The sequence below is a fragment of the Sceloporus undulatus genome, chromosome 2, assembly GCF_019175285.1.
Source record: "Sceloporus undulatus isolate JIND9_A2432 ecotype Alabama chromosome 2, SceUnd_v1.1, whole genome shotgun sequence".
Lineage (NCBI taxonomy): Eukaryota > Metazoa > Chordata > Lepidosauria > Squamata > Phrynosomatidae > Sceloporus > Sceloporus undulatus.
This window is the reverse complement of record NC_056523.1, coordinates 256450075-256473964: the sequence shown is the minus strand read 5'-3', so window position 1 is coordinate 256473964 and position 23890 is coordinate 256450075. Positions and strand designations below refer to the sequence as shown.

Genomic DNA, 23890 nt, shown 5'->3' with positions numbered 1-23890 from the left:
GTTTTCTCATCACAGCCAGTGTTACATTACAAAACATCAGTGTTGACGCGTGCCAGTTTTTTCTTATTAGAATGTTTATATTAACCACAATTAAATTTTTAAGATACCCCTGAAAGAATATGTCTCTGTGAAATTGGATGGGGCCCCCAAATACAATACTGTTTTGCTGCTTGGTTTTGAAAGGTTGAATTTTTGCAGTGCATGCATAAATTCTAGAAATCCTTTGACCCAGACATTGCATTAACTACTGTTGCTGCAGGAGACTGTGCTTAATTAGAATCAATAAACCCTGCAATCTGAGAGAAGAAAATGACCTTGTATTTGAAGGCTATACTACTGACCTTGTTATTAAAAATGACCCCATCATCATTACCCAGATACCTTTGGATGCCTAGGCTCCCGACAGCTGTCATCTTTCTCCAGTGCCAAGGATTTAACTCCCTCCCCCCAAAAAATGCTTTTTGAAAGAGTATGTTTTAAAAGTCTCACATTACTTCAAACTCTAGTTTGGTAACCTGGTATTTTACATGTACAGTATATGCTTTTTCCAAGTTCTGGAATAAATATCATCAGTGGGCTGCAAAGCACATAAATGTATTGTCTTGCAATAAGAATAGCACAGGAGTGTCAAGGTATTGCTACATTAATTTCAGCGAGCTGTGCTAATTCATATTTGCAGGCAGCCTGTGTGGGGGCTGATCTCCATGGCAGGCTTTTTGTGTGAAGCAGTTTCCCATGTGGTTTGAATAGTTTTTAAGCCTTCTGTCAACACCACCTTGGTTTTTAATATTTGGTTGTTTGGAGGAAGTGGGATTCACATACTAATTGTTTGCTGCACAGAGCTGCCTCCACATGTTGAGATAACAAATGTTCACCCACACTGTCTTGCAGATGCAGAGAATGATTGTTTCATTTATTCAGTAAGCATGGACTTCCATGTTTTAAGGACTGAGGTTAGGGGCAGAGTTATAGTTATGGGGAGGCCATAAAATGGGTTCCCTCTAATAGGCATCCCCAGTGAAATTTTCATCTCCCCCCCCCCTCAGTTTATGACATTGCAATAACTAAATCTTCTGTTGAGTTTAGAATACAGTTTATAGACATCCAAATTAAAAATGCAGTCTGAGGTACCAAGGGATTGCGAACATAACATATATAAAAGTTGTAGCTGCAAACAATATTCTGTTTCTCAGGTCCAAAACACACTGTAGAAATAATCTAGTTTGACACAGATAATTCAGCTTCAACTGCCCTGGCTCAATGCTAGGGAATCCTGAGAACTGTAGTTTATTGTGGCCCCTGAGCTCAGTGACAGAGAAGGCTAAATGTCTAACAAAACTACAATTCCTAGGATTGCACAGCAGTGAGCCAGGGCAGTTCAAGCAGCCTCAGACTGCATTATTTCTGCAGTGTGTTTTAGATCTCACTCTCTGCAATGCTAGAAATTTGGAAAGTGAAAAAAATTCATTGGAGTACAGAATTCTTATGGGGTGGTGGTGCTGTGCCCTCATCCCCCCCCCCAATCCCCAGAAGTTATATCCCTGTTTACAGATCCATAACTTTCAGTCCAGGTGTAATAGCCAACATTGTTTCTATAAGAAGACAAGAATATGGCAAAAATACCTCTGAACAGATGGATGGTGTCTACATGTTTCAATTTAGCAAGTGGCAACACACACACCTCCACAATGTATACCTCCTGTTTGTGTGCGATAATTAAGTTTTGTCCTTAGGCCAGAAACTTGGTTTCCCTTCCCTATTTTCTTGGTAGGTCATGGATAATTGTGTAGACAGGTGGATTTATCCAGGTTCCTGTGAGCTACTGACTTTGTGGATTTATTTTCACTGTTGAATAAAGAGGCATACAAAATCTGGGGCCCTTTCATACTATAAAATTATAGCAGTATGGTTCCACTTTACCTGTCATGGCAACAGCCTATAGAATTTGGGACTTAGCATTTAGGGAGGGAGATTTATCATTCTCACCCAGAGAGCTCTAATGTCTAGCGCAGTGGTCCCCAAGTTTTTTGGACTTTAGCTCCCAGAAGCCTCAGCCATGTTGGCCAATAGTCTGGGATTCTGGGAACTGAAGTCCAAATTCTCTTAAAGAGCACCGTTTGGGGACCACTGGTCTAGTGCATTACCAAACAACATACCTCAAGATTCCCTAAGATACAGCCATTAAAAGTGAAATTATAGTGTTCTAATGGTGTAACATAAGAGAGTCCCTGGACTCAGTACCCACATGTTAACACACTCCCTCAGAGTGTAATGGAGTCTCCTTCTTTGGAGGTCTTTAAACAGAGGCTGGATGGCCATCTGTCGGGTATGCTTTGATTGGGATTTCCTGCATGGCAGGGGGTTGGACTGGATGGCCCTAGTGGTCTCTTCCAACTCTATGATTCTATGTTGCAATAGTGGTCCTCCTTTTGATGTTTTCAGACTGCTAGCCGGTAGCCTTTCCTGGACATCTGGGCTGAATTACATTTAACTAGCTTATCTGAAAAAAATGTTTCATCCAGTTGACACAGTGGAATTCTAGCTGCAAATCAGTGGCCTGCTGCTGCAAAGATGAACAGCTTACATTGGTTATGATTAAACAGATTCAGTCAGCTTATTCTAACTTCTGTCATCTGCCTACAAGTGCAGAAAGAATTACCATTATGCAGGACAGTATTAAGTTATTAATGATTGAGAAAGATGTTTTGTGTTCTTCATTTTCTTCCTGTTCTATAATAAAAAAATAAAATAAAAGCACCCTTTTGTTTTACAAGAAATGCAAGTTTAAATAGGCTTGAGTATCAAACTTGAACAAGTCCCTTTTGGGGTGATACTAAGGATTTTGCACCATATACTAATGATTTTGAGCCACCATGGTGTAATAGTTTGAGTGTTGAACTTACTTAGGATTTCAGGAGATCAGGATTTGAATGTTTCCTTGGCCATGGAAATAACTGGATGACCCTTGTCAAATTATATCTTCTCAGTGGCTCTTCAGACAGCCCCAAAGGAGTGGTGTCCCACCACCCCTTTCAGCGCCAGATCAGGGCTGCAGCAACCGCACACCAAAGCCCTGATCTGCTAATTTGTTGCTCTAAAAAGAACCGGCAAAACACCATTCCTTTTTAGAGTGGCAAAAAGCTGCCCTTACTGCCGTGGCGTTAATTTTTCGCCAATTCTTTGGCTCAGCACATCTAAACGCTGCACCAAAGAAAAGGCATGACGCTGCCCACTGTGCGGTTGGGCGTGCAACATGACGCCGGCATCGGAGGGGAATCGAGGCGGACAGCATACAGTTGTCATGACCCCACTCCAGCCAGATGCCAGCATTTAGTGCCAGTCTATTTAGCCCACCTGTCTCAGAGGAAGGCAATGATAAACCCCCTCTGAATAAATATAAATAAATAAAGATCCTCCTCCCTGATAGTATCATATAAGGGTCACCATAGGTCAGAATTGACCTGAAGGCACGCACAACTAATTTGAATAGCTTAACCCTATTATTTTGCAACACTAATAAAGAAAGTGCAGTTCTGTAGTAGGCAGGTATAAATACATTGTGGAAACTTTTTGATACATATATTTCTTTGCAAACCTGATTGCTTTGAAACTTGAATATTTTCCAGCTGTAATACTTTCCTAATTACTTCTAAAATACATACAATATTTGTAGGAAACCATATGTTTTATAAATCAGGTTTGTTCACTGTATGTTTACATTCCTGGTAGTTAGTAGGAAAAAGGATTTTTCTGATTCCAAAATGTGCTGCTAATCTCACTTATATTTTAATAAACTATTGACATGAAATCTGTTTGAGAGGTACTGATTGTTTACAGTGATCATTCAAGATGCTTTGGGGATGGGTTGCTTTTGTCCTTTCTAGTGTTTCTTCTCTGCTAACTCATGTAAACATAATCAAGTTATTTGTCTCTGTTTGTGGCTCTGCATGGCAATAACTGAAAGACAATGGGTATTTTTATGTTGCAGGCCTGACCCCTTGTTTTTACAATTCATGCCAGTGATCTCACCATGTACATATACACACGCCTGAAACACATTAGTTTGAAGAGGTGCGAGATGTAGGCCATGGTGTTGGGTGTGCATTCTGGTCATTGTAATCCAAAGAGTAACTTTTACAAGCTCTTATGGAAGCGTTTTAATGCTTTTGCTTGTTTTAAATTTATAAGCTGGGAGGGAAGGGTTTTTTTCTCCTCACTTCCATTCCTATTGTTCTGCTACTTTCTTTGGCTCTTCTTTGATATTTCCTTGGTCATCTTCTGCCTTTGCCCCCCACATCTCCATATGCCATGCATTTTTAAAACACACTTCCATGCTTGCTTGCTTATTTACTTATTACAGAATTGTGACTTCTATGTTTGTTTCTTTCCTTCACACTTTTTCACCTTAAATAACAGCAGCAGTGATAAAGAAATCAGTGTTGTGGCATAGAATTTAACTTAAAGATAATTCCTCACTCATTTGCTATAGATGAATTACGGTAGTGAGACAAGTTATTGTTTGGAATTTGAACAAGAGGAGAATAAAGCCCTAGGAGCTTAGCAGCAGGAATAATTCATCTGCCTGCCATGAGTCTCCCCTTCCCCCTAAAGTTTTGCTTGAAAATCCTCTTGGCTAGAGTTCCTAGAATTCCCCTGCCTGCATGGCCTTTGGCTGGCCATAGCAACCTCTGGACATGCTGGCTTCTTTCAGTTTGGATTTCTGATCTCCACACATGGGTGTGAAACCTGGGTAGTGAAGAAAGCTGACAGGAAGAAAATCAATTCATTCAAAGAGGGCTGCTGGAGAAGAGTTCTTCAGATGGACTGCTAATAAGACAAATGAATGGAACCTAGACCAAATGAAGCCTGATGTCTCAGTAGAAGGAAAAATTACTGCACTTAGGGATTTGTACTTTGCACATACAGTATCATGTAATAATGTGACTTACTGGAAAAGACATTAATGCTTGGTACAAGTGGAAGGCAGTAGGAAAAGAAGGCGGCCACACTATAGGTAGATTGACTCAATCAAGGAAGCCATAAGCCTGCGCTTGCAAGACTTGAGCAGGATAGTTGATGACCAAGAATCTTGGGAGTCTCTCATTCATAGGTCAGCATAAGTCAAAATCAACCTGATAGATAGCAAGTAATAGCAAGAACACAGTGGCTGTGTTTCATTGTGACAATAACCCAGTATTCTTTGGATTTCTTTTGTTTGGCTCTTCCTGTTAGTGAGAGTGTCTAAAAGGTTCAGGGACTCTCTGCTTATGGTTTCTTCAGTGTTTTGTCTCTCTTGTCTTCTTATTTGCTCTCCGAACAAGCAGAGTCAAGCCAAAAATGAGATTCTGGTGTATGACTCCAGCTTGTTGAGAGAGGAACACACTCAAGCACCCATTAAATTCAAAGAATGTGTTTGGATTTCATGATTAGCGAGAATTAGAAATAACTTACTGTGCATTAGCAAGTGCTGATGTATCACTCGCCTTTCACTCTTTCTGGAAGACACTCTTCAAGCATAGTTTGACCAGCATAAAGCCTAAACCAGTGGTTCTCAAACAGTGGGATGAAAATTCTTCTGTGTATGTGTGTAAGAGTTGCTTAAGAGGGGTGCAAGACTGGGAGGTTATGATTCCTCCTCCTCATCCTTCTCTTTCCAAACCTTTATATGAATAAAATTTACACATGCATTAAGTTAAATATTGAATTTGAATGAAATCCTAAACTGGGATTTACCCTTTAAGAAAGGTTATTTAGAATTCTCAGCCAGAGACTATACTGCCCCACCAAACTACAAATCTCTGGATTCCATAGGATGTTGCTATGACAATTAAAGCAGAATTGTAGTGCTATAATTGTGCAGTGTAAAAGTGCCCAAGATATTGGTTCAGACTGAGCAAACCATGTTTCAAGAGTCTAGTAGAAGGAGTGAATGGGTTGTATTACTGCCACACACACCACCACAATTGCTTGCACACAGTTCTTTTAAATTCTAGCTAATCATGTCAGTCAATGATTTTTAATTGCATAAGGATTTGCATGGTTCATGCATGTTAGGATGGTTCACTTACTATACAACATGTTATACTTACAGTAATTGTACACACAATGTACATAGATTTTATATACAGTTCATGTATATGGGAATCTCTGCTTGGCCATGGACACCCAGTGGTAAGTCACATTCTTTCAAGCTTAGAGGAAGGCAGTGACAAATGCCCTCTGAACAAATGTTGCCAAGTAAACCTCATAACAGGTTTGTCTGAAGGTGCACACAACATCAACAACATATAGCATCCTTTTTGTGCATGCAGTTATCAAGAGGAGAATTGCTGTTTCCCTCAGTGAAGCAAGTTGAGGAAGTGTGGATAATGTTTTATACAGTGATTGGAGAGGATGTTTAATTAAACTAAACAAAAATTCTGGGTCTCTTAATCATTATTTTTGTAGAAAATTTTCATTTAACTTAAAGTTTTCAAAGCTGAGCATGATACTCCCACTTTTTGCTTTTAAACATGTGATGTGAAGTAGCTTACAAATGGCCTTCCAGTCCTTTAAAGAGTGTATGTTGGAAATCTTGAAGATGGGGGGTCATTTCAAGTGCAGTTGTATAATGATTATCTGCAGATTTTTTGTGGTGTTGAGGATGATTTTTCAAGCAACTAGTAAAGTATGATGAGTTCTAATTTGAATTTCTTAAATCTGTGTTGACAGCTAATGTTAGAATACTACACAAATTTGAACTTCTCTGGCTTCAGGAAGAAGTGGATTTTAGCCAAGCTTGATCTTGGAGGGCATAGAGTATTTATTGCAGTTAATCCTATGTATGCATTATGAAGTGATTCCAACAAATAGCTAGTTGAAAAGCTTATTTAGTTATTTGGGACTTACATGCAAACATGTATTTCTTAACATGCCCTCAGAGTGAACCTGCAATTCATGGATAATAAACTGGTGTGTGTGTGTGCGTGCATACACACACACATGCATTTGATGCTGGCTTCCTTTGTGAACAAAGCTAAAATGAAGCTTGTGTCTTAAAGTGATTTAAAGTTGTGCCTAATAAATGATAATCGACAAATGACCCAGTGGATGAAAGGTTTCCTAGCAACAAGTGCTGGATTTGACTGGTCTTTGTTTTGCTAGGCTGGGTTGGTGTCATAGCCTAGTTGTTCTTGTGGGAACCTGGCTAGTTCACAACCAGGATAAAGAGAAGTACTGCTTCTCTATGCATGCATTTTTAAAGTGGCATTTTATGAAAGATCACCTAATTCCAGTAAACCTTGTAAAATTACATAAATGGAAAACATTTCATTTTTAATATGTTAGGCAGAGTAGGTGAAATGCCTTTCTTTTTGTTGTCTTTGTCTGACTTGGAATCCTCCCTAAATGGCAAATGTGTATTAATAATACTGTATTTACTGTAGTAAAATGGTTGCACAAGGCATTTCATCATCACCACCACAATCTTCAATATGCATAGGCTGATAGAACAGAAAACTTATTGATACAAGTGTTTGTTTGTAGCCAGAGTTGGAATTGGTATATTTCCACTGACTCCATTTCCAATTCCACTCAAAATTGCTTCCAGTTCTACCACTCTGAATCCAAAACAACAGTGTTGCTTGATAGGGGAGCGTGTGTTTGAAAGTTGTGTGTGTGAATGTGCCTTCAAGTTACCCGTTGTTTTGAGCATAGAGGCTGTGTACTATTTGCCAAGGAGAAACAATGTGTGTTTGTGTGTGTATGTGTGCGTGCACGCACACACCTTCAAGTTGCCCATCAACTTATGGCGATCCCATAAATTTCATGGAGTTTTCTTAGGCAAGGAATACTCTGAGATAATTCCTTCCTCTGAAATGTAGCTTTCAATACAGTACTTTGTATTCATTGGTGGTCTCCAATCCAAATGCTAACCAGGGCTGACCCTGCTTAGCTTGAAAGATCCAATGGGATGCACCTTTAGGGTATTTAGTAGGCACAAATTCAAAAATGTTGTTTTGAGACTTTTGTTACTTGGTCCATTGTTAGTTTCGTCACTTGTACCTGTAGAAATTGTGCTTGAGAGCAAAGCTGAAGCTCATGGGCCACTTTCCTTTGGAATTTGCAGGGCATGTTGTTATGAAATAAAGCATGGAAGAAGCCAGAATGCAAATCCTTCATTTCCTGACTCAGTAGATATATCTTGACCATGATGTAGAAAACAGACATTCCTTTCTGGCCCCCCCCCCCCCCCCCAGTAGTTTATGTAACATCTGGATTCAAAATACTTGACCTTGTGGTTTTGACTGAGAATGGCATGGATATTAGGGTTGCTCTTTAAGGTTTTTTTTAATTGTACATTCATGCACAGGGTTTTACCTGGCTTAATAACTACAATATTAGATCCAGTGGGTCTCTTGTCTACCAGTTGCTACAAGTAAGAGTGTGCTATTATCTTGCCGATGAGCTTTCCATGGGCATTTGAACACAGAATGGGAAACAGAATGCTTGACTAGATAGGCCAGGGGTAGGCAACCTTTTTGAGCCAGGGGCCGGGTTGCTGTCCCTCAGACAACTGGAGGGCCGAAGCCAAAAAATAAATAATTAAATAATTAAAAAAAATTATTAGATAAATAAACCAGGACAAATGTAGGACAAAATTTTCAAATGGAGGACACATTTTTTTTTAAAAATGGAGTTGACACAAAAAAAATTTGCTGATTTTTTAAAAAATGTTAATATAAATGCATATTTTGGAGGCTTCTATAGACAATTGCTCCCCTTGCCTGCCGCTTGCCCCCCCCCCTGCCCGCCTCCTCCTGATAGGCCAAAGGCCTCACGCCCTCACGCGAGAGGCCAAAGGCTCCGGCGACAATCGGCGGCAGGACCGGGCTGGGGCCGGTCCCAAGGCCTTGCCGGGCCGCATCCGGCCCGCGGGCCGCAGGTTGCCTACCCCTGAGATAGGCCTTTGGTCTCATCCAACATATCTTCTTGGGTAGTTTATGATTTTATTGTTGCCAGTTTCTAGCCACTGTTTTGTGCTTTCACTTTTTTGTTTTTTAGGGTGTGGGTGTGTGGATGCATGTAAGACACCATGGGAATATTTATATTGCAGAAAGACACAGAAAAAAGTTTTAAAGAAATGAATTTAAATAATTAAACACAGACAAACACACTGAAGGTCTTCTTCAGATAGAAGCATAGAGTTGGAAGAGACCACAAAGGCCATCCAGTGACAACCCCCTGCCATGCAGGAGCTCTCAATAAAAGCATCCCTGACAGATGGCCATCCAGCCTCTCCTTTAAAGATCTCCAAAGAAGGAGACTCCACCACACTCCGAGGGAGTGTGTTCCACTGTCGAACAGACCTTTACACACTTCGATTTCACTTGAACTGCCATGGCTGTATTTGATGGATTCCTGGGATTTACACATTCATGAGGTATTTATAATTCCCTGCTAGAGAGCTTTATAGCCTCACGAAACTACAAATTCCAGAATTCCATAAAATGCAGTGCTTGAAATAGCATCAAAGTGCTGTGATTGTTTATTGTGAAATAGATCTTAGTGTATGCGTTTCTGTGTGTAATTAAATACACACACATACAGAGAGAGAGAATAATACTTCATTTATATATTCTACTCTGGTTTATGACAATGAAGATTTGCTTCCTTTTAAGACATGCCTGATAGTATAAGTAGGTTATAAAAATAAAAAATAAGAGGAAAGGGGTATGGGTGGGGGGAAATCAATTAAACTGAATTTTTTGCTTATATGTGAAATGTTGATTCCATTGTTTCAGAACCTTGAGAATTTTAAATCTTATCTTGTCTAAACAATGTGAGAACAATTTGGGGTGAATTATATTTTCATTATGACCTTATTCAGGCTTGTATAGTTTGTGTCTTATTATGGATTGCATCCGTGGACTGGTTTAATAAACTTCTTTTCTTTCCTACTTTCTTGGAATTGTAAATAGTGGGAGGTGTCAAGCAGTTACCAGGTGGCAGTGCATGTTTCCTGCACTGTATTCTGCTTGGTTGAACACATATAAATATGACTTGCTTATTCGAAATGAAACTAAGAGTAAGTTGTATAAGGTGGTAGAACTTTACAAAGTGCACTGTATAGCTTTCAGCAGACTATTATAAAATGGACTGTTACTGTGAATAATATAAATGAATGAGAATGACTTTTTTGTTGGGGTGTTTTTATTTCCAAGTTTAGAAGCACAAAAACAAAAACCTTGAAACTTGGATGTTGTAGTAAACAGGACTGCCAGATTTTTGGGGGGGGGGGACTGGAGAGTACTTCTATACTTTTAATGACTGTGTAGAAGAGGAAATTTCAGCAAGTGTTCCTTGTCATTCAACCAAGTTACAAGCAGCACGGGCTGAAATCCCCCTTTCTATGCATCCATTAAAGTACAGGAGTCCTCTCCAGTTGTCACTCTGGCAACCCCACTACTACAAAACCTCTAGTGTGTGTGGGGGGATGCAGGGGGTGCTGGTATGAAACTGAGAAATAGGTTTCATATAGGATTCATATCAAAACTCCTCTACAAATTATCTAAACCATTTTTATTTTTGTTTCTTATGTTTTCCACATAATTATTCAAATGCAAACCACATATACAAACATGGTTCTTAACTGTTATGATACAGCCTGAGACATTAAAGTTCTTTTAATCTTTTTCACATATTCACTGCTTTTCATAGTTAATCATCAGCTTGTAATAATAGCTCTTCTCTTTGTAATTCATTCAGCAGGGGTAAGCAGTGTTGACGGGGAGGTCATTTTAGGCTTGGCAGGAGTTAAAGTTCCCTGTAATGCCAAGGAGTACATTCTGCAGGCAGAGCCTCCATTAACTCCCCATGCTGACATCCTCTCACACAATTTGATACGTAATTTGAAGTGCATGTATTGAAAGATACGCACCTGGTTTGTGAGCAGTGGAGAAAAGCAAGTTGTATGGTACAAAAATGCCATAGATTTCTGATACCTAGTTATTAACATAAAGGTCAAAATGACCTGCATTTAATACCAGCACAGAGCTTTGTGTGAAGGAACAAATAGTTCTTTCCAAGAGTGTTGTGATTTATGTTTCTGCCTAATTGAACAGATGCATTCAATACTGATGGGAAGTGTATTAATAAACCATGGCATTACATGCTTGCTTCCAAATGTATTCTATGAAGAGGTTTCTTCTCAGTGTGTGCTGCTAAAAGATTCTCATGCTAAAGAAACAAATTCTCTCCTTTTTTCTTTCCCCTCAGTCTCCAGTTGTCATAAATCATGACTTACCTTTTATCAATTATAGCATGAACAGTTCTATAATTATTTAGAATATAGGCTACTTGGGACAGAGACTTGGCTCTTGGGCTACATTCTTAAACATTACATTATTAAACATAAATTCTAACCTTTATATAACTCAAAGACATTTATGAAAGTGCAGTGAAATTTTCATTCAGATAGCTTTTCACACCTCCTCACTTGGCACACTTAGCACTAATTTTTAATTCATGTATCTTGTTTAAACTCATGCGTGACCTGCTTTGGGTCTCATTTGGGAAAAGGACAAGAAATTAATTAATTAATTAATTACACTGCAAAAGACCATGGATATCCTCTCATTGGGTCCATAACAGAGCACAAAGGATGCATGTATTTTGTGTGAGGAAGGAAGAAGAGGGCTAAGTTATTGTCTGATAGCTGCTACCTCAACTCTTACATTTTAGTATCTCATATAGGAACTTATGTCATTGAGGGCATAGCAAGCTTGTGCCAGATTAAAGCTTTTGAGGTTGCCATTTAGGTGAATTATCTCTTGCTCAGCTTTATCAAATTGGTGTTGTGCATTCTAACTGCGTGATTCTCATCAATACGTCTTGTAGCCTACCCACAGTGTTTCTCCAGCATTATGTCTTTTTATCGTATTTGATATGGAAAATTAATGTCATCTCAGCTACTTGGTTGAAAGGCCATACAGTTAAAGGCTCAAAGACAGTCAAAAATTGTAATATGCCATTTGTAGCTCAAAGTCAAGGTGATTTGGGTTCAAACACTTAAGAAATAAAGGAGAGGACACAACACACAAGGCAAATTTTTTGAGTTCTTGGAAAAGTTGCTGATTGACTGACTGACTTGTGTTTGTTTTTTTAAAAAGGAAATTCCCCCAACTTCTGTCCATTCCTGGTTCTGATTGAGGTCATCTTTCAAACCATGAATTGTCCAGTAAAGTTTCCAGAACTAAAAGTTTTTGCTTCCAAGGTCTGATAAGTTGAGATGAACCAATCCAACTGAATAAATGTTTTTAAAAGGATTTAGCCCCAAGGGAGAATTGTTCATTCTATCTTCATTGGTGGTATTGCATTTGATTATTACATAATGCATCTTCATTCTTCACAGTTATTAGAAAGACAGGTTTCCACCATGCCCAGAAAGTTCTGTAGCTTATCGAGTTGTGTTCCTTTTTCTACTGTCATAGTTGTTTTTAAAGAGAGTGAAATTGTCGGATACTTTTTATTTTTCTTGTTTATTGTTTTCATCCTTTAAAAATATCTGAACTTTTTTTGTTTGGAGTAGAAGTGGTAGGATGGATATTCAGTATTGTCCTGGTTTACTTTTCATGATTGCTACTCTATAAAAAAAGAATGTTCTTGCTAAACTGTAATAATCCTTTTTGGAAGACTGACACAAAAAGCTTTAGGAAGAAAATCTTCTAGAACATGGCCACATAGCCCGAAAAACCCACAAAAAAACTATGGATACCTGCCATGAAAGCCTTCGACTTCACTTTAGGAATTCCATATATTGCCTTAATTTAAAGTGGGCACTAACTTCAATCTATCTGATACCAGCAAGTCTTCTCTAAGTATGATAAAGTGTGGTTCTAATCTAGTATGTTAATATAGTTTTTTCAAAATGGAAGAAGAGACATTTGAAAAGAGTGTGGCGTATCTGCCCAAGCAGTTATTGACTCTTTCTCATTTATCTCCAAAAAGAAAATATCCTCACCTATCTCCAGACCTCATGCAAGGTTTCTGCAGGACTGGTCTTTCACTGTCTTCAAAGATATTGCAGTGTTTGTTAGTATTGTGCTGCTGTGGTTTTTCTGTATAGTTAGACTGCTTAATATTCCACATCAGAACAACAGTTCAGCCAGTCGCTATGGAAGCCTTAATTTGTTCACAGTCATACTAGCTCCTGGAAGCCAGTGCTGTACAAAAACTCTCTTGAGTTATTTCCACTATCACTATTACTTATGTTGACCTACTTTAGAGAAATAGCTGTAAACCTGAAAGTCCAGTTTAAGATTTAAAAATTAATTGATAAGGAACAGTTTATTCATAAGACACTGTGGTAGGTTTTGTAGTCCAGCTTTTGATTCTTATGTACATTTCTCATCTCTTTTTAGAGTTGACCCTCTGAAATTGTGGACTTCAGATCCACGATTTCAGTCATCTGTGGATTGTCACACTGCATGTTATTAAATGATGGTGACACGAACATGTATGCTTCAGCATGACTGCATTCATGTCAAAGCAGTTTAATAACATGAGATGTGATTATCCACATTTTTTCCTATCCATGTAGAGCAGCAGAACTGAACCCCCCACAGATACAAAGGGTCCACTTTATTAAAATACTTTCAGTGGTTAAGCACAGTGCACAGGACACATTATATGGATTAGGGCACAACATTCACCAGTAGCCAACAGATACATGTTTATAATAAACACATTTTCAGGCTACAAACCTTGAAAGGAGTGTCATTTAAAGTTCATGCAGATTTCATATACCCTAAAGGCACCAGATCCTTTCTGGTCCCGTAAGATAATCAGGGTCAGCTTTGGTTAGTATTTGGATGGGAAATTGCCAAGGGGAATACCAGTGCCTGTAGGCCATATTTCAGAGAAAGGAACTGGCAAAACCACCTCTGAGCATTCCTTACCTAAGGAAACCTTATGAAATTCATGCGGTTGCCATAAATCAGTGGGTGACTTGAAGGCACACACACATACTCACCATAAGGTCTTAAAGTGTAAGCATGTGTTTCCCCCAGCTCAGGTCAGTGTGTGAGGTGGGGAAAACAGCATGTTAAGTTGTTTGCCAACCTTATGTGGGACTGTTCTATCATTACCCACACTGGGAACAAATTGTAATGAATTTAGTACTAGGAAAGCTTGTGTACCTTGAGATCATGAATGTACTGATGGGATACCTGACTACATCTATCTCTGATGTGGCACCACACCACAGATGTCAAAATATAGATTTCCTGGGCACAGTAGAGGTCCTGAGCACAGTAGGCCATCTGATCTTAACAGTATTGAAAGTTCCCACATCTAATCAAGCAGTGAATGGTATGTTTGCACTTTTTGAGTTGCCTTGATTTTATTAGAAATCTCAAGAAGTTGCCTGTTTGAGCATATGGCTGGCTTTCATGGAAATGTGTGCACACTGACACTTGCCTCCTGAACATTCATGAGAATACTCCCTTCTTCTCATTCACCCCACCCTTCCCTCAATCGGGCTGGCATTGTATGACAGAGACAAGGAATCTGTGATACTCTGTATGTTTTGCCTTCAAGTATCAGAAGTTGTCATGAGTGTAGCTAATGGTCAGGATTACTGGGTATTGTAGTTCAGCAATACATGACGGCCACAAGTTCTCCATTGGAACGAACTGAAATATTTAATTTGGAGGGAGGTTACTGTGATCACAGATAATCTATTTTTCCCTAAAGCTTTTATTTTGGTAGTGTTTTGAAATTAACAAGCAGAACTAGCTCTTAAGCTTTGGCCATTGTATAAATGTCTGTGCCCTTGCTAGTAAAGAGGCATAAACAGGAAGCAAAAAGACAGAAGGAAGTTTTTAAAAATGCTTTAATTGCTTCTTGGAATTTCATTTACTTGTATGTATTTGGACTCTTTGAATGTTGCACAATAAAGGTGTAAGCATTCCTGCCTACATAATGAATCTGGATCTTTGTTTTTATTCATATAATAGAGCCTCAAGAAAATGAAGTTTCCTTTGAAGGTTGCTGTTATGGCATTCTATTTAATATGTTCCAGCTTTCCCATCATTGACATTCAAATGTTCCTGTTGGTGCACTCACAGTTGCCAAAATAATTAGCCATCCTTTAATGGTAGTATGCAGAGTGATCACATGGTTGTGTGCTAAATGTTGGGGAAAGTACATAGACTGTAGATGAGAGCAATTATTTGGAAGGAATGCCAAGTACAGTAAATCTGGACTTTAAAAATATTAGATTCTGAAAGAGGCGATACAGTATATGTTATTTGGTAAACATATCAGGAGTGTACACTTTTTCTTATTAAACAACTCATAGCTTTACAGCTAATTGTTAAAGAACATTTAGAATAGAAGTAATGAATTTGTGGCCTTTCAAATGTTGCTGGACTGCAACTTCCATCTGCCCTTACTAACAGTGGTGAGGGATGATAGGAGATGTAGATGAACAAAGTTTAAAAAGCCACTTGCCCATCTTGGATTTAGAGTCAGGGGATATGTACACAGGAGCCTCTCATACATCCCATTTAGCACTTATATACAGGACCTATATGATGACACCCAAGTCTGTCCTTTCTGTCTAAATCCAAGGAAAGTAATCATGTTCTGAGTGAATGTGTAATGAATGAAATAGAAGGCCATAGTTGATCAGTGTAGTTTCTGGATTTTGGCAACTGGTAATCAGCATGTCGGCGACACCCCAGTGGCTTGTATGATTTAGATTTTATCAGTGTTATTCTTCTGTCTCACTGCTTGCCCTTATAGAGAGCCTCAAAAGTGGTTGATTACATTCTCAAATACACAACACACTTGCTACCCTCCAGGCAGGTGTACTTATAGTATGGGATGCAGGAAGGATTTTAGTTGGATTTTATTTGAAACATTTAGTTCTGATGGTCTGAGATTCAATCCCCAGTGTGCTAATATGTGTAACTGTGTCAGAGTTATTGGCAAGCTGTGAATAGCAATTTATTTTCCACAGATTTGATTTTTCTGGGCAGGCAGAAAGCCAATGGGTGATATTAAGTGCTGGAAGGCCAAATCTTTGTTGAGCAATAGAATGAACCTTTCTCTACTCAGTTGTGCTGAGGGCAGTGTTCTAAATTTATGAACGTAGGTCTTTTAGGACACAGTTGCTGCCATAGGCATATTATAGCTACTGTGAAATATTCCTGCAAATAATTTTTAGTGGCCATCTGAGGCATCCTATCTAGAGGAATGGCAATAGCTTTGTTCCTGTTCTCTATATCATAAAGTACCAGTCTGTTCCCTAAAGAAGGAGGTGTGTATTACAGTGGACCCTTGTTATCTGCTGAAGTTTGGTTCCAGGACCCCCCCCCCCCCAATGGATAACAAAATCCATGGATGCTCAAGTCCCACTAAATACAGTGGCATAGTAAAATGGTGTCACTTATATAAAATGGCAAAATCAAGGTTTGGTTTTTGGAACTTACATATTTTTAAAATACAGTGGACCCTTGTTATACGCTGAGGTTTGGTTCCAAGATCCCCCGTGGATAACAAAATCCGTGGATGCTCAAGTCCCATTAAATATAATGACATAGCAAAATGGTGCCAAATGGAAAATCAAGGTTTGGTATTTGAAATTTATACTTTTTTGGAATGTTTTTAAACCATGGATACTTGAATCCGTGTATAAAAATCCATGTATAAGAAGGGCCAACTGTACTGTATTTTCAAACTGGATGCTTGAATCCATGGATAAAAAATCTATGGAAACAGAGGGCTGACTGTATCTTGATATAATGGAGGGAGGGATATACAAAATGATGTAGATGTAGGTAGGGAAAGGGTGATGGGGGGTGCATTAAAAGTACAGTATTGTGGACAGTCATTGATATAGTTGGCCTTCCATGTCCATGGATTTTTTATCCATGGATTGAATGAATATATCAATGACTGTGTGTGTGTATTGAAAAAATAAACCTCAATATTGCGACTTTATATAAGGGACACCATTTTACTATGTCATTATATTTAATGGCACTTGAGAATCCATGGATTTTGATATCCACGGGGGTCCTGGAACCAAATCCCAGTGGATACCAAGGGACCAGTGTATTGATTTAGGCTAGAATTCCTAAGGATCCATTTGTCCTTGTAGGGCTTTATTTTGTTTACCCAGTTGAAAATTAACTATAATAAGTGTGCACTACTTTATTACATAGCAGGGGCTTCAAATGAAAATCCAGAACCTATTCAGGTCTGTGGGAGTTACACTTTTGTCTCTTGAGCAGCTGTTATTTTTAATTAGTTTCAAAATGCTTAAAGTGTGGAATTTACAACTTGTGCAATTTCCAGAGTTTCCCAACAAGATGATTATTTAGGCAAGCAAAAACAGCTGCTGATCAGGCACATCTTGATACAAGACCGTATCTGTTGCAGTGGGAGGTATGGCAGGCCTTGGGGCAAGGGGAGGTGGAAATTTCTTTCTTCCAAATTACTTGGCTATTTACTGTGTTAAAACGTCTGTCCTTGTGTCAGTAGTGCAGTTTCCATGCCATTTACAGCTTTTTTATAGTCTTTTAGACCTTCCTCCCTCAATTACCCATCTAGCTACAGAATTGTATTCTGTCTTCATTTTATTATGTTGGATAATTTTGTTTTTCATGTCTCAGCAAATAATGGTCTGTAATAAGAATGGCCCTTCTTCCAGGGTTGAAAAAGCCTGTTTAAAAAAATCTATCTGGTTTTGTTGTTAATGATGTTGCTTTTGTTTTTGCATTAATGTGTGGGACTACACCAATATAGGACTAAATCAGAAAACTGTAGCATTTGACAAATAATTTCTTTGTTTCTGAGAGATTGCACCCAGACAGGTAGGAAGAGTAAGCACATCAAAGTCTCTTCTTAGCAAGTGTTGTTCCCTCCTGAAAAGGTTTGGTTTCATCTGATTCTGTAATCTGCTACACTGCTCTTTGGTTTTTGTTGGTTTGTTCTTGTCCTATGATCTGAATAGCACTTCATAGTTTAGTCCTCTGGGCAACAGCTGTTTCATACCATTTACAATCAACCCAGTCATGAATTAATGCAACATGATACTGTTGTAGAGTATCCAGAAAGCCTTAAGATGCTTAATAGAGCAATTATTTAAAAAGCTCTGATACCTGTGTAAAAGCTGCAAAAGTGCTTTGATTTCTTTTTTAAAAAAAATCTGATTCAAGACCCACCTTGGCTGGGGAGCATTAACTGTAGACATAATTGTGAGTTATAAACAGTTGTTGAGCTTAAAAGCAGCTGCCAAGGAAAAGTCCTATTCTTCAAATGGCTTTTTACGACATTAGATTATCACAGTGTCAGCTGACATTCTGCTCAAACAATTTCTTGGGTAGAAGGCATTAAAGAGAGGGGGTGGCACATGACCTGAGAATGTGTCCCACAGAAGTGAATTTGAGTCAGTGGAGACATTGACTTCAAATTGGGGGCAGGTTTTCTCCTGCTGTAGTGTGAAAGTGCTCACCTCTGCTAAATATTTGCCCATTGTATCTTGTTACAGTTGCAGTTGGAAAGATTTATGGAGGTAGCCTTGAACATCAAAAACAAACCTGGATGGTGTTGCCATCCATATTATCTTGTAGCGGAAAATGCTCTGTGTGGTGCCAAGGACAAAGGATTCCAACTGTTGTCTGGTTGCATGAGTGTATATAATCTATATACAGACTTGATTTGAATGAATTATGCTAGCAGTCCTTAACCTGTGGTTTACAGGATCCTGGAGGTGCAGTGGTCTGTAAAGGCTTGAAGACTGTTCAGGCCACCATCCTCCTCCAGCAGAGCACCCAGGTGACAGGAGCCAAGGCAAAGGCTGGCAGGCAGGCTAGCTGGGCCTGTAGGTTGCCAATCATGTCATCACTCTGCTGTGGCAAGGGCGGAGGTAGGTTGAGCGACAGCAGAGATTACAGGCAGCCTTCACCCTTTCTCTCCCTCCCCTCTTTTCCATCTGGGAGCAGTCCAGTCTTCTTTCAGAAATGATTCAAACCTTCCCCCCTCCCCAATTTGCCTTCTTATCAAGAGGAGACCAAGACCAGAGGGAAGGAGGGAAAGAAAGATTAGGCAGATTAGAAAACAAGTAAAGGGTCTGGCACCCAGTGGTGTCACTAGAGTTGGTGTCACCCCCATGAACCTCCTTCCGTACAAACATGTCTCACTGTGCCTTCCCTTCGGGGCTGCTCAGAACAGAGAAGGGGTGGTTTACTGTGAATAAGCAGGTAAAAGATCACTCTTCCCTCCCCTTTGCCCAGTCTTCCTTCTGTCTCATTCGTTGCTGATGTAGCCACTGCCTCTGTTCCCGCCTCAACCTGTGCTCACCCTCCTGTTCTGGCTCCTTCTCTGGCTTAGGTAGCAACAGTGGTGCACTCCTCTCCTCCAGTTCCCAGGTGGAAAAAATATCCTTATAAGGCTACTGTAGACCTGTCATTTTTGCTATGGGATGCTATGGCAGCAGCTGCCACCAGCCATCCTGGTTGGGGGATTCTGGAGGTTGCAACAGTGGCAGTCCACCCCCCTCTGATTGAGTCGCTCACTGTGAACCACACAGCCCACACTAACAACACTGGTGGCACCTCTCCTCAGCACAGACTAACTATTATAGGGGAATTTCAGCACAGAATAAGTAAAGAGATAGTACAGGAATAGCTTGTTAATCTAAATGAATTTAAGTCTCCAGGACCAGATGAACTACACCCAAGGGTATTAAAAGAACTGGCAGATGTAATATCGGAGCCATTGGCAATAATCTTTGAAAACTCCTGGAGAACAGGAGAAGTCCCAGAAGACTGGAGGAGGCAAACATTGTCCCCATCTTCAAAAGGGGGAAAAAAGAGGATCCCAACAATTATCGTCCAGTTAGTCTGACATCAGTACCAGGAAAGATTCTGGAGCAGATAATTAAACAGAGAGTCTGTGTACATCTAGAAAGCAATGCCATAATCACAAAAAGTCAACATGGGTTTCAGAGAAAGAAGTCATGCCAGACAAATCTAATCTCTTTCTTTGATAAAATTACCAGCTTGGTAGATGAAGGGAATGCTGTGGATATAGTATATTTTGATTTCAGTAAGGCCTTTGACAAGGTTTCCCATGACATTCTTGCAAACAAGCTTGTAAAATGTGGGCTATACAAGGCAACTGTTACGTGGATTTGTAATTGGTTGACTGGCCAAACCAAAAGGGTGCTCAAGAATGGCTTCTTTTCATCCTGGAGAGAAGTGACCAGTGGGGTCCCACAGGGCTCTGTCCTGGGCCCAGTACAGTTCAACATCTTTATCAATGGCTTGGATGACAGAATTGGGGCAGACTCATCAAATTTGCAGATGGTACCAAATTAGGAGGAATAGCTAATGCCCCATAGGACAGGATCAAAATTCAAAACTACCTGAATAGACTAGAAAGCTGGGCCAAAGTTAACAAAATGAAATTCAATGTGGAGAAATGTAAGGTACTGAGGGCGGAAAAATGAAATGCATAGATATAGGATGGGGGACACCTGGCTGAATGAAACTACATGTGAAAGGGATCTAGGAATCCAAGTAGACCACAAATTGAACATGAGTCAACAGTGTGATGCGGCAGCTAAAAAGGCCAATGCAATTTTAGGCTGCATCAATAAAAGTATAATGTCCAGATCAAGAGAAGTAATAGTGCCATTATATTCTGCTTTGGTCAGGCCCCATCTGAAATATTGTGTCCAGTTCTGGGCACCACAATTCAAAAAGGACATTGAGAAACTGGAGCGTGTCCAAAGGAGGGCGACTAAATTGGTGAAGGGTCTGGAAACCATGTCTTATGAGGAACAACTTAGGGAGCTGGGGATGTTTAGCCTGGAGAAAAGAAGGTTGAGAGGTGATATGATAGCCCTGTTTAAATATTTGAAGGATTGTCATAGTGAGGAGGGAGCAAGCTTTTTTTCTGCTGCTCCAGGACCTGGAACAATGGATGCAAGCTGCAGGAAAAGAGATTCCACCTCAACATTAGGAGGAACTTCCTGACAGTAAGGGCGGTTCGACAGTGGAACACACTCCCTCGGAGTGTGGTGGAGTCTCTTTCTTTGGAGGTCTTTATGCAGAGGCTGGATGGCCATCTGTCGGGAATGCTTTGATTGAGATTTCCTGCATGGCAGGGGGTTGGACTAGATGGCCCTTGTGGTCTCTTCCAACTCTATGATTCTATTATTATTATTATTATTATTATTATTATTATTATTATTATTATTAGCGTATGGAGTCATTCCAATAAAAATATTATAATAGAAATTTGTGCTTATTTACCTCTCCCATCTCTCCAAATTTGGAGACCCTTAATGGGCAACTATAAATATTTTATAGGGTCAATAAAAGCTCTTTGAAGAGGGTCCCTGGTAAAGAAATGGTTTAAAACCACTGAATTAGGCCATTGATGATGGAGTCTTGCGATTAAAAGACATTTTGTGCCATTCTAATCTAGTGCTAATTTGGACTGTCATTTATATAGCACCATCAGTGTACAGTTGGCCCTTCCCTTATGCGGGGGATCCGTTCCGGTCCCCGGCACATAAGGGAAAAACCATGTAAGCTCAAGCCCCATTAGAAACAATGGAGCTCATTCCTGCGGCGCGCACCTGACGCGCACATGCCCCATTGTTTCTTCTGGGAGCAGGAGAAGTCTTTCCACTGCGGCTTCCAGCATATGCTGGAAGCCGCATATGACGCGGCTGCACTGTACATGGCACTTTACATGGGACAGTTTACAATTGCTAATTTGATAGTTCCTTGTCCTCAAGCTTACAATCTACTTGCATAGGGCTTCTCAGGGGCAGGAGGAATAGTTAGAATTTGGAAAAGTTCCTTTTTTTGGATTACAGAATCCTACAGCCAGTATGCCCATGTTAGTGAAGGATTCTGGGAACTGTAGTCCAAAAAGTAACCTTGCAGAGCTGTGGAAGTGAATTCTTGCTGCTGCCTGTCTCTCTGATGGGAAAAAGAAAGTCTAACAGAGGTGATACAAGCTGTGTTTGTTCTTGTACTGTTAGTCACCATAAGGTTCTCCTGTCTTGTGGTAGCTGCTTTTTTAGGAACCTCATGTCCCACTTTTAAGGAGAAGTAAGAAGATAATTCTCAGCCTTGCCAGAACCTCCATTCCATTTTAGAATTTTAGAGCCAAATGTTTCTGATTTTAGTGTGGGGGATTCTGCGTTATGAAAGTTTGACCGTCAGGCTTGCTTGAGCTCTTCATTTTAATATCGCTAACAGATAAGTAACCTGTATGACTATTTTTGTAGAATAATTCTTAAAATTCTGATAACTTTTTGGTTAACTGTTGCTATTAAGAAAGTGATTGGAGGTTTGTCTTACTTTTAAAATGAAGTTACAACTCCTTAATTTCTTCTCCTTACAAATTAATCCAACATTGTGAAGGCTTTCATGGCCAGAATCCATAAACTCTTCCAGAACATGGCCACATAGCCCGAAAACCCCACAACAAACTAATCCAACATTGTACCTGAAGGAAATCCTCATTTTCCTTCAGGTACAATCACTCTGTGATTCTATGATTCTGTGATTATAAGACTGGATTTTAATTACATGCCTCTTTATTTTTGTTTTATTAATAGCACTGAAGAATTCTGGGCTACCTTCACTGAATTTCATTACTACACCATAGAGAAAATTGTAACATAGTACTGTACTGTACTTGATTCATGGGAAAGGAATTGAAAAGTTCCAAATGTGGTGACAGGTAATATAGATGATTTTTTAAAACTTTGCCTGCATTTTCTCTTTCTGTGTGTACAGTTGGCCCTTTTTATACACAGATTCAAGCATCCATGGTTTGAAAATGTTTTAAAAAAGTATAAATTTCAAATATCAAACCTTGATTTTCCATTTTTTCTAAGGGACACCATTTTGCTATATCATTATATTTAACGGGACTTGAGCATCCACGGATTCTGTTATCCATGGGGGATCTTGGAACCAAACCTCAGTGTATAACAAGGGTCCAGTGTATTAGTATTTCATCCAGATTTATGAAATTAGTAAATTAACTGATAGCTGGAAAAAAAATACAGTAGTTTCATTTTAACATATGTAGAATTTTCACAAGGAATTTTTGGCCTGTGACCTTTTCACAAAGTATATAGTTTATATACCGGTATGTATACACAATACCATTTGATAAGGTTGATGCTGTTTCCCTATCATTTGTTCTATTAGAATGGTCTGCAAGCGTTCCTAACCACATTTTTGTGTGCATATATGACCAGTTTCTCTCTCTCTCTCTCTCTCTCTCTGTCACACACACACACACACACACACACACACACACACCCCACACAAATACACACAGAGAGACAGTTATATACATAGAAATTACTCTTTACATACTTTGTTTATTCGTTTGGCCAGGTTTGGAAATTATTGTGTTGAAGGGATATTGCCTAACATAGGGTGAATATCTGGAATAAAATAGAAAAAAGAAGGAGCAAGAGAGGGTGAGACTTTCTGAACAAATTATCAGTGGTGATACCTCCATGTTTGCAGGTTAAGGATTCGCAGATTAGATTATTTGCAGATTACTGTATTTAGCCCAGCCACCCAAGATGTATGTATGTATGTATGTATGTTATTTCTATGCATTTGTTTGTCCTCCAGCATGATTGTGTGGTCAGTGTCCAGCAGAAATTGACCACAGAGTTGTGCTGGAAGATATACAGATGCCTGGAAAAGTGTTATCTTGGGCAAAAACAAAAGTGTAGCAGGCCTATGCACACTAACCCCTGTGAATGTGGGAGGCCAACTGTTATTTCATGGGTCAGATTTTTAAAAAATACTGTTTCACTTTCTGGTAGTGGAAGCCATTCAACTAAAACTCA

General features: G+C 39.5%; 1 protein-coding gene across 7 annotated transcripts in view; it reads left to right on the top strand.

Annotated features, from left to right (window-relative positions):
- Positions 1-23890, top strand: part of SEMA4D (semaphorin 4D) — a 143619-nt gene that overhangs the window by 52026 nt on the left and 67703 nt on the right. The window contains exon 1 of one of the 7 annotated variants that reach the window (XM_042455762.1): positions 22707-22755. The exons of the other annotated variants lie outside the window; for them this stretch is intronic. The gene's annotated coding sequence lies outside the window, so the exon portion shown is untranslated. Of the gene's footprint in view, positions 1-22706; positions 22756-23890 lie in introns of those variants that run through there. 7 annotated transcript variants of the gene reach the window in all.